The sequence below is a fragment of the Panthera onca genome, chromosome B4 (assembly GCF_046562875.1).
Source record: "Panthera onca isolate mPanOnc1 chromosome B4, mPanOnc1 haplotype 2, whole genome shotgun sequence".
NCBI lineage: Eukaryota > Metazoa > Chordata > Mammalia > Carnivora > Felidae > Panthera > Panthera onca.
The window spans coordinates 100,251,757-100,261,415 of NC_138345.1; the positions used below are offsets into that span (position 1 = coordinate 100,251,757).

Genomic DNA, 9,659 nt, shown 5'->3' on the forward strand with positions numbered 1-9,659 from the left:
AGTTTCCAAGCTAGATCCAGTGGTCATGAAATTTTCCCACATAAGGTAGAATTTGGAACCAAGAAAAAAATATTTATGTTCAATGTCATTTTTTCTCCAAATTATCACCATGCTTGCTTACCAGGATCTGGTATGGATTTAGATTGTTATTCCTTAACTACTAGAGAGAGTACATTGATACCATTTCTGAACTGGGAAAGGCATATCACAAGTGTTGAATGAGGTATATACATGTTAGCATCTATTATGAGTACTGAATACTTGCCAGGCTACCTTGAGGAAAATATTTATGACAGAATTTAGGAATGCTGGATATTGTATTGACTCACATATATTAAATCTCAACAGAAATAGAGATTCTTTGCCTTACAATTTATAGCACTTTATTGTTTTTTTCATTGTGGAAAAAGCTTTAAGAAAAAAAATGTAGTTAACAAAAAAAACTTAACAAGTCCCACCTAGCAAAGTATACCCAAAAGGAAATTACAGTACAAGTAAGCTTTAAGTCAAATCCTCACCAATTCCTACAGTATTAGTAATGAGTCTCAATTTTCAAAACTCATTTATTTTTAAAAGCTTAAACTTAACCTAAAAGATTTTAAAGGAAAATAAACTAGAATGAACAAACATGAGAAATGTTCGTCTTTGAATTAGGGATCTAGCACCTTGAGTTGTCCAAAAAAGTATGTCTCCCCAATGTGTTCGTGGCAATGTGGTGTAAAAGATCCATTCAATGTACTTAAAACCACTTTAAATCAGATACATCACTCTGAAATACACAACCAAAATGTTACTTGAGAAAAGCTGAAAATAGTTTTAGTTTACTCATTATCACATGCTAGAAGAAAGTTTGCATGAGAAAACACTGCAAAGGTAATTTTTTAATCCAAATTTCACAAACTCATGGTGCAAAATGGGTCCCACAGCTTCTTCTAAGACTAATAATTGCTTTTCACTGCTTGTTGTATGCCTGTGAAAATTTGATTGCAATAGTGCAAATGTTCCTACAAAACTAATCATATCCACCCATGCTGTTCTGGCCTCAATAGCCAGCCCCATAACAGCCACTCACAGACTGGCTCTCGAGGCCACTGTAAGTAAGCTGGGCTGACACTCCCATGCATTGCATCATCTGGCTGCTATACGCCCCATTGCTGGCCCCAGGAGTAGAATTCAGGAAAAGGTCTATGTGCCTGTGTTGCGTGTTGGCCTGGTCTTTGGACATAGCTGCCACAGCTTTTTCGTGAGTGGGAGACTCAACATCAGCTCCGCCGGTCACGCTTCCATCAGGCCCAGTCTCAATATGCACTCTCACAGGGTTGAGCGGAGAGGAGTTGTGTCGTTCTCTGTGGGTGTGTATGGCAGCCCTCTCATGTGGACACTGTCCAGTGCTACTCCTGAGAGTGAACTCCCTGTCTCCATACCTGTGGTCATCCGTGCCTGAGGGACAATAGCTGAGGTCTCTCCCAAACACATCAGTGGTAAGCTGTAGCCATCGCTGAGGCCGCCGTTGTCCTCAGAGCCCCCATAGCCTGCACTATAATCACCAGACCTCATCCTCTCCGGGCCCGCTTGCTTGATGATGCCAATACACCTCCTGGCTGTGCCAGGACGATCTTGGGGCCTTGGCCGCTGTATAGACATGAACTTCACAGGGGGATCCGAGTATGACCTAACTTCTTCCTGACTGCTTTTGAACACTTCAGCATACCTGCACCTTATTCTCTCCTTATGCTTCCTTAGGGCCTTCTCAGCTAACTCCTGTGAGGCAAAACTACACAAAGGCTTCCCCTCTAATCTTGCCCCTGAGGTCCACAGGCAATGTGATCCTGCTTGGCATAATTTCAAACCCTGAGAATTGAACAGTTTCTTTCTTGGTGCCTCCAAATGGGGGTGGTCGAAGCTGCGCGAAGCCATCATTGGCGGTGTCAGCACCGTTTGGACCATGGGGCTTCAACACTCAGTCCATCTCGGTTCTGTGGTATGCTTCCCCTGTCTTTTTTAAGGGCCGTTTTTACATGGCCCTTACCACTCTCACCAAAAGCCTCACCACTCTGCCTGCCTTCTCTAGAGTAGATGAAATGAACACCTGCAGCCCCCTCATGTATTGTGCAGTCAGAAAGGAAATTCTGCACATCCTCAACAGAGCAGGATCAGGGCAGGCCACGGAGCTTGACCACAAAGCCTTCACCTCCCTCGGGCACAGCCTCATGGACACTTGAGAGAACAGAGGTCAAATAAACTTGGATGCAGCTTTTTTGTGGCTTAAAGAACAACTCTAGGATAAGGGTGGGATGCCCACAGTTAAATAAATAAATAAAAAGAAACATTTGTGAAAGGGAGGCCTGGGTGGCTCAGTCCCTTAAGTCACCCACTCTTGATTCCACCTCAGGTCATGATGTCACAGTTGGTGGGATCAGTCCCACATAGGGCTCTGTGCTGACAGTGCAGTGCCTGTTTGGGATTCTCTCTCTCTCTCTCTCCCTTCCCCGCTTGTGAACGCACGGTCTTTCTCTCAAAATAAATAAATAAACCTTATAAAAAAATTTTAATTTTTTTTTTCAACGTTTTTTATTTATTTTTGGGACAGAGAGAGACAGAGCATGAACAGGGGAGGGGCAGAGAGAGAGGGAGACACAGAATCGGAAACAGGCTCCAGGCTCCGAGCCATCAGCCCAGAGCCTGACGCGGGGCTCGAACTCACGGACCGCGAGATCGTGACCTGGCTGAAGTCGGCCGCTTAACCGACTGCACCACCCAGGCGCCCCATAAAAAATTTTTAAAATAAACATTTATAAAGATCTTTGTATGCTGAGTTTTTTATATGGTATCTTGTTCTTTTGAAGAAAACATGAAATACGCATACATATGAGTGTAGAGCTTATTCATCATACTGAATATATTTTTCAGTGGGTTGCTTTCGGGTGCTACTTTTTCAATTTTTTATTATTTTTTGTCTACTTCCTGTGTTTAGAAATTATATGTCCTCTGGCTAATCATTTAGTGGTTAACACACATTTAATTGTGGTAAAATGACATTACATTCATCATAATCATTTTAAAGTACAATTCAGTGGCATTAACTATATTCACAATGCACAGCCAGCCCAAATTGCACACAATGTACAATTAGAACTATATATTTCCAAAATTTTTCATCACTCTAAATGGAAACTTGTACCCACTAAGCAGTCATTCCCAAGGTACCTGGGTAGCTCATTCGGTTAAGTGTACAACTTCAGGTCAGGTCATGATCTCACAGTTCATGGGTTTGAACCCCGTGTGGGGTTCTGTGCTGACAGCTCAGAGCCTGGAGCCTACTTTGGATTCTGTGTCTCCATCTCTCCCTGTCCCTCCCCTGCCTGTGCTCTGTTTCTCTCTCAAAAATAAATGTTTTAAGAAATGTAACCAGTCGTTCCAAATTCCCCTCTCCCCCCAGCCCCTGGCAACCACAAATTAACTTTCTGTCTCTATGGATTAGCCTATTATGTACATTTCATGTAAATGGCATCATACAGTATGTGGTCCTTTGTATCTGGCTTGTTTCACTGAGTGTAAGGTTTTCAAGGTGCATCCATGTTGTAACATGTATCAGTAACATATGCAATAATTGTCTTTATGGCTGAATAATATTCTATTGAATGGATATCTCACATTTTGTTTATTCACTTATCTGGTGATAGACATTTGAGTTGTTTTTACCTTCTGGCTATCGTAAATAGAGCTACTATGAACATTCTTAACTTTTTGTTTGAACACCTATGTGTAATTCTTTTGGGTGTGTATCTATGAGGGAAATTACTGGGTTATGTGGTAATTCCATGTTTACATTTTTGAGGAAGCACCAAATTGTTTTCCACAGCACTGTACAATTTTATATTTTTACCAGAAATGCATAAGGATTATAGTTTTTCTACATCCTTGCAAATACTTGTTATTTTCCTTTTTCTTTTTTCTTTTTTTTTTTTTTTTACTGCAAATAGTTTCTCAGTGTGCTTTTCATTTGCATTTTCTAAATGACTAATTCAGTTAGCATGTTTTCATGTGTTTGTTGCCTATTTGGATATCTGGAGAAATGTCCATTTTTAAATTGGGTTTGTGTCTGCTGTTGAGTTGTAAGAGTTCTTTATATACTCTGGATACTAGACGCTTATCAGATACATGATTTGCAAATATTTTCTCCCAGTTTCTGGATGGTCTTTTCACTTTTAGAGTATCCTTTGATGGATGAAAGGGTTTTTTTAAAATGTTTAAAGTTTATTTATTAATTTGTTTTTTGAGAGAGAGAGAGAGAGAGAGAGAGAGAGAGAGAGAGAACAAGTAGAGGAATGGCAGAGAAAGTGGAAGAGAGAGAATCCCAAACAGCCTCCGTGCTGTCTGCATGCAGAGCCTCACGGGGCTTGATGTCATGAACTGTGAGATCATGACCTGAGCTGAAATCAGAGCCAGATGCTTAACTGACTGAATCACCCAGGCTCCCCTATGCATGTAAGTTTTTAATTTTTATGAAATCTAGCTTACCTATTTTTTCCTTCATTGCTTGTATTTTTGGGGTCACATTTAATAAACCATTAACAAAGGGGGACCTAGGTGGCTCAGTCTGCTAAGCATCAGACTCTCAATTTCAGCTCAGGTCATTATCTCCTGGTCCATGAGTTCGAGCCCTGAGTTGTCTGAAGCCTGCTTGGTATTCTATGTCTCCCTCTCCCTCTGTCCCTTCCTCAGCTCATGCTCTGTCTCTCTCTGAAAATAGTAAACATTAAAGAAAGAAAGAAAGAAAGAAAGAAAGAAAGAAACCATTGACAAACAATTGCCAAAGCCAAGAAAATTTTCCCATTTTCTTCTAAGAATTTTATTGCTGTAGAGCTTAAATTTTGATCTGTTAACTATTTTGAGTTAGTTTTTGTACATCATTCTTTTACACGTGAATATCTAGTTGTCCCAGCACCATTTGTTGAAGAGACTCTTCACCATTGAATAGTCCTATGGAACTTGTTGAAAATCAATTATAAAGCCTCTCTTCTACCCCACTCCCCCCCCCCCCCCAAATTGCACTCCCTAGCTCTTCCTCCTAGGTTTTTGGCATGTCTTTTGTTTGTCCCAGCTTTCTCCCCTAGCCTCCTACCCCCAGGCAACAGCAACCTGCTCATTTTATTTGTTTTCATTGTTTTTGAGGACCACATAGCCACTCCACTCTGATAGAGTTCAGAATTAGGCAAAACAAAGGGGAGACTCTTGCATAAGTCTTTGAAGGGAACTCTAGCAAGGTCAAAACAGAGAAACACAGTTCCTTGGGAATCAGACCATTTCTGTTCTTCTGGTTCCAGGTACCCACCCTGGGAATGCAGGCTGCCATTTTCAAGAATGCCACCATGACAGGAAAGAGGATGGAGCTAGAAGTTAGAATATCACAAAGAACTCTTACCTTATTTTGGAGGCTTTTCTGCTGGCTGAGTCTGTGCTTGGTTGCTGTAGACCTTCTGTTCTCTTCCAGGGTTGTGATTATAACAGGGTTTGTTTAGTTTTGTTTTGCCAAACATTTAGGGGTTTAGGGGCAGGATGGCTCCTGGAGGTCCATACTCTGCCATATTTTCTTCTATCACTCTACCCTATATATTTTGACATGCATGTCAAATTTAACAAAGTCTAAAAGATTTTACCCTTCTCTCAAAAATATAAGGTTTTAAAAATGCTTTCATTCTAATTCCTCCTGCCCAACTTACAGGCTATTTTCCTCCATTATCTTAGTTTTTGACTGCTTATATATCTTCCATGATAATAATGGTTGTGATAATGGCAATGAGGATGATGATGACTGTTACAATGCTTAATTAAATTTTCTCTTATTTGCTAGCATAATTCCTCATTATTCCATGGTAAATCACAAAGTCTCCATATCTTCACAGTCCGATGTGGTTGCCATTAGCCACATATGGCTATTTTACACTTGAGATGTGGTTAGTAAGGCTGAGGAACTAAATATTGTTTTATCTGAGTCAGTGTAAATTTATATTTAGAAAAAAAGAAGTGGAAAATCATTTTCTGTTAAACATGCATGTATTATTGTCATAGGACTCCATTTCACTTTAAATGTCAGCATTTCAATTTCACTGTGTTGTAAATATAAAATACACACTGGATTTCAAAGACTTATTACAAAAAAATAAATGTAAACTATCTCATCAGTAATTTTTTATTACTCAGTAATTTTTTAAAATGATATTTTTAATACATTTGGCTAAATAAACTATTAACATCAATTTTTCACCTTTTGTTTTCAATGGTCATAATGTGACTACCAGAGAATATAGGATTACATATATGTTTCTATTAATAGTGCTGCTCCAATCAATGTGATTTCCATCTCTCTGATATATATATAAAATTTAGAATTTCCCTTACTGAAGGTGACAATCTCTCTATGTTGTCTAAAATGTCTATTTTATTTTCATATTTCAAAGATAGTTTCTTTGGGTATAGAATGCTAAGTTGATATTTATTTTCTTTCAACACATTGAAGATATACCATTCTACTGTCTTCTGGCTTATACTGTTACCTTCAGGAAGTGAACATTCAGCCTAGTTGCCATTTCTATGTTAACAGTCATTCATTATCCTCTCGATAGTTTTAAGATCTCCTTTAGGTTGATGTTCTCCTGTGCTGTGTCTAGATGTAGATTTCTTTTTATTTATCCTATTTGGAATATATTGGGTTTCTTTGAACTGAGGTTTTGTGATTTTCAATAATTCTGGAAATTCCAAGCCATATCTCTTTACAGAGATCCTCTTTCCTATTCTTTCTATTTTCCCCCTTTTGGAACCCTAAATAGATATACATGAGACCATCTATTTCTAGATTTCATGTGTTTTCACTTTTCTTCATAGTTTCTATTTATCTTTCTTAGCTACATTCTATTACTCTATTGTTTAATCAACACTGAGTATTTTTATTTCATATATTGTATATTTTACTTCCAGAAGTGCTGTTAGGTTCTTTTTGGTCATTTGTTGCTTATATATTCAAGCTTCTCATTTAACTCTTTAAATATGTTAATTATAATATTTTTCTATATCTGACATTGTCACTATCTGATTTCTATGGGTTTGTTTCTGCAGCTGTTATTTCTACTTATTTTCATTCATGTTATCTTCCTTTTCTTAAAATGTATTTTATCAGGGGTACCTGGGTGGCTCAGTCAGTTGAGCGTCTGACTTCACCTCAGGTCTGATCTCACTGTTCATGGGTTCAAGCCCCGCATCGGGCTCTGTGCTGACAGCTCAGAGCCTGGAGCCTGCTTTGGATTCTGTGTCTCCCTCTCTCTCTTCCCCTCCACCACTCACACTCTGGGTCTCTCTCTCTCTCTCTCTCAAAAATAAACATTAAAACATTTTTAAAATGTATTTTATGAAATTTCAGTGTAAGCTGCATTATTCCTAAGACTACATCTTTAGGAATTTTTTGAAACTCAAACTAAAGGTAAAATCATCAAAGAGGATTCTTATTTGCTTTTGCCAGTCACCTGGGGGACATGGTTAACCCAGAACCACTTTAATTTTTCCACTTAGGTATTTTTTTTTATCATATAAGTAATATGAATGTGCAACAAAACCTGCAGGTGTATTGGTTTATGGATACAAATTTTTTGAAGAGGATTTTTTTCCTCCTCCATCAAATGGAAAGGCTGCATTAGGGCAACTTCCTGGCTTTCTCCTTCTATGTAGTGGGTTTATTTCTAACTCATTATTACACTGATAGAGGTAGGCTGTGTGTGTGTGTGTGTGTGTGTGTGTGTGTGTGTGTGTTGCAGTTTAAGATCCCTTATTAGGTTCCTAACTCAGGTGGGCCCAAAACTCCAACTTTTGTTACCTCATGTAGAAGAGTCTCATGTAGAAATTGAAATGAAACCTCAGGGTCTCCAGGTGGGCAACAGAAATCTTCAGGGCAACAGCCAGTTTTGGTGTCATTTTCCTTTTAGGATTTCAATTTTCGGTGCATTTTGAGGACCTGCAAATTCTTTGCTTTTGTGTCAGTGCAATAATGTGCTAAAAATATTTTCTTTATATAGTATCCAGCATTTAAATGCTTTCAATTAGTGGATCATTCAGTGTATTTTGTCTGTCATAATGTTAGGAAATAAAATGATCTTTTGTTTCTTTCTCATGGATTTCATTCCATCTTTTATTTCTCATGTATTTTTAACATAATTATTTTATAGTTTATATCCAATAATTCTTATATCTAAAATTTTTGATAGTCTAATTCTCTGTGTTGTGCTTTTGTTGTTTCTGTTGACCCTTGTTCATGGGTCAACCTTCTTTTCTCATGTGTTTTGGATGGTGAAATATGGGTAGCAGGGCTTCATATATGGGAGTCTTGTGAGGGAGGCATCCCTTCATGCAGGATTATTTTCCTCTTTTAGGTAGCATGGCCATTTACCAGTCTGGGCTATTTTAAGTGTTGTTGCTTTGGGATTTCTGAGATTATATGTGTATAAAATCCAACACCAAACTCCTATGAAGGCAGGCCTGAGCTATTAATTCTTTGACAGTCATGTTATACTCCTGCTCAGAGCCCAGGTTGGGATTCATGCATTTTCTTGCCTTCTTTTGCTGGTAGTAGGAAGTCTTGGTTTGTGTCTTGTTTCCTTGAGGATATAGCCTTCCTACATCTGTGCTTTGATCTCAACTGCAAGTCCCTCCTGGCCAGTCCCCAAGGTCTTGCTTGCTTCCTATCCCTCTCATGGCTGCTAAACATTAGCCTCTTAGTTTCAGGATCAGGAGAAGGTACAAGATCAACCCCGGTTTACCATCAGTCCATCTTGCCACTCTGATTTCCAGCAACCTGGTCTGTGAGGCCTTCTAGTTCCTTTTATATCTCATTGTTGATTTATTTTCTCTTTCTAAATTTATTTTTGACAGAGATTTATTTGTTTCATTATTTTGACCCAAGAATCAGCTTAGACTTTTTAAGATTCCACTGTTTTGCTGTATTCTGACGTTAAAACTTAATTTTTTATCCTGCTTTTCGTTGCTTTGTTTTGTTTTTATCTTTGTTATTGTTCTTTGTTTTTCTTATTAATTATTCCCACACTTTTACTTGTAAGCTTTCCCACACATTCTGTTTTGGATACATTTTGTTGGCATATATTGGCTATCTTCACTTAGCACGTGTTGCATATCTTTACGTCAACAACTAGTGGAATTAAAACGTGATATATATTGTTCAAGTAACTGAAGATAAAAACTAATAAGCATAGTTTATGTTACAAAAGATTAAAACAGTAAGTAAAAGGAATCACAGGACCTACTTTCATTAAAGGGAATAAAACATTTGTTATCTACCAATTATAGAATAGGGAATGGTTTGAATCTTTATTTAGTATAGAAGTTTAAATAACTTATAACTGATGTATTTCTTTAAAAAAATTTTTTTTAAGTTTCTTTATTTATTTTGAGAGAGACAGAGACAGTGTGAGTGGGGGAGGGGCAGAAAGAGAGGAAGAGAGAGAGAATCCCAAGCAGACTCCACGCTGTCAGCACAGAGCCTGATGCAGGGCTCGAACTCACAAAATGAGATCAAGACCTGCACCTAAACCAAGAGTCAGATGCTTAACTGACTGAGCCACCCAGGTGGCCCCTATAACTGATATATTTCATGG

The 9,659-nt window shown here is 38.3% G+C and overlaps 1 pseudogene; it reads right to left on the reverse strand.

The window, feature by feature from the left end:
- Window positions 1-935: 935 nt before the first annotated feature.
- LOC132694038 (heterogeneous nuclear ribonucleoprotein F-like) lies at window positions 936-7,965 on the reverse strand (annotated as a pseudogene).
- Window positions 7,966-9,659: the final 1,694 nt, after the last annotated feature.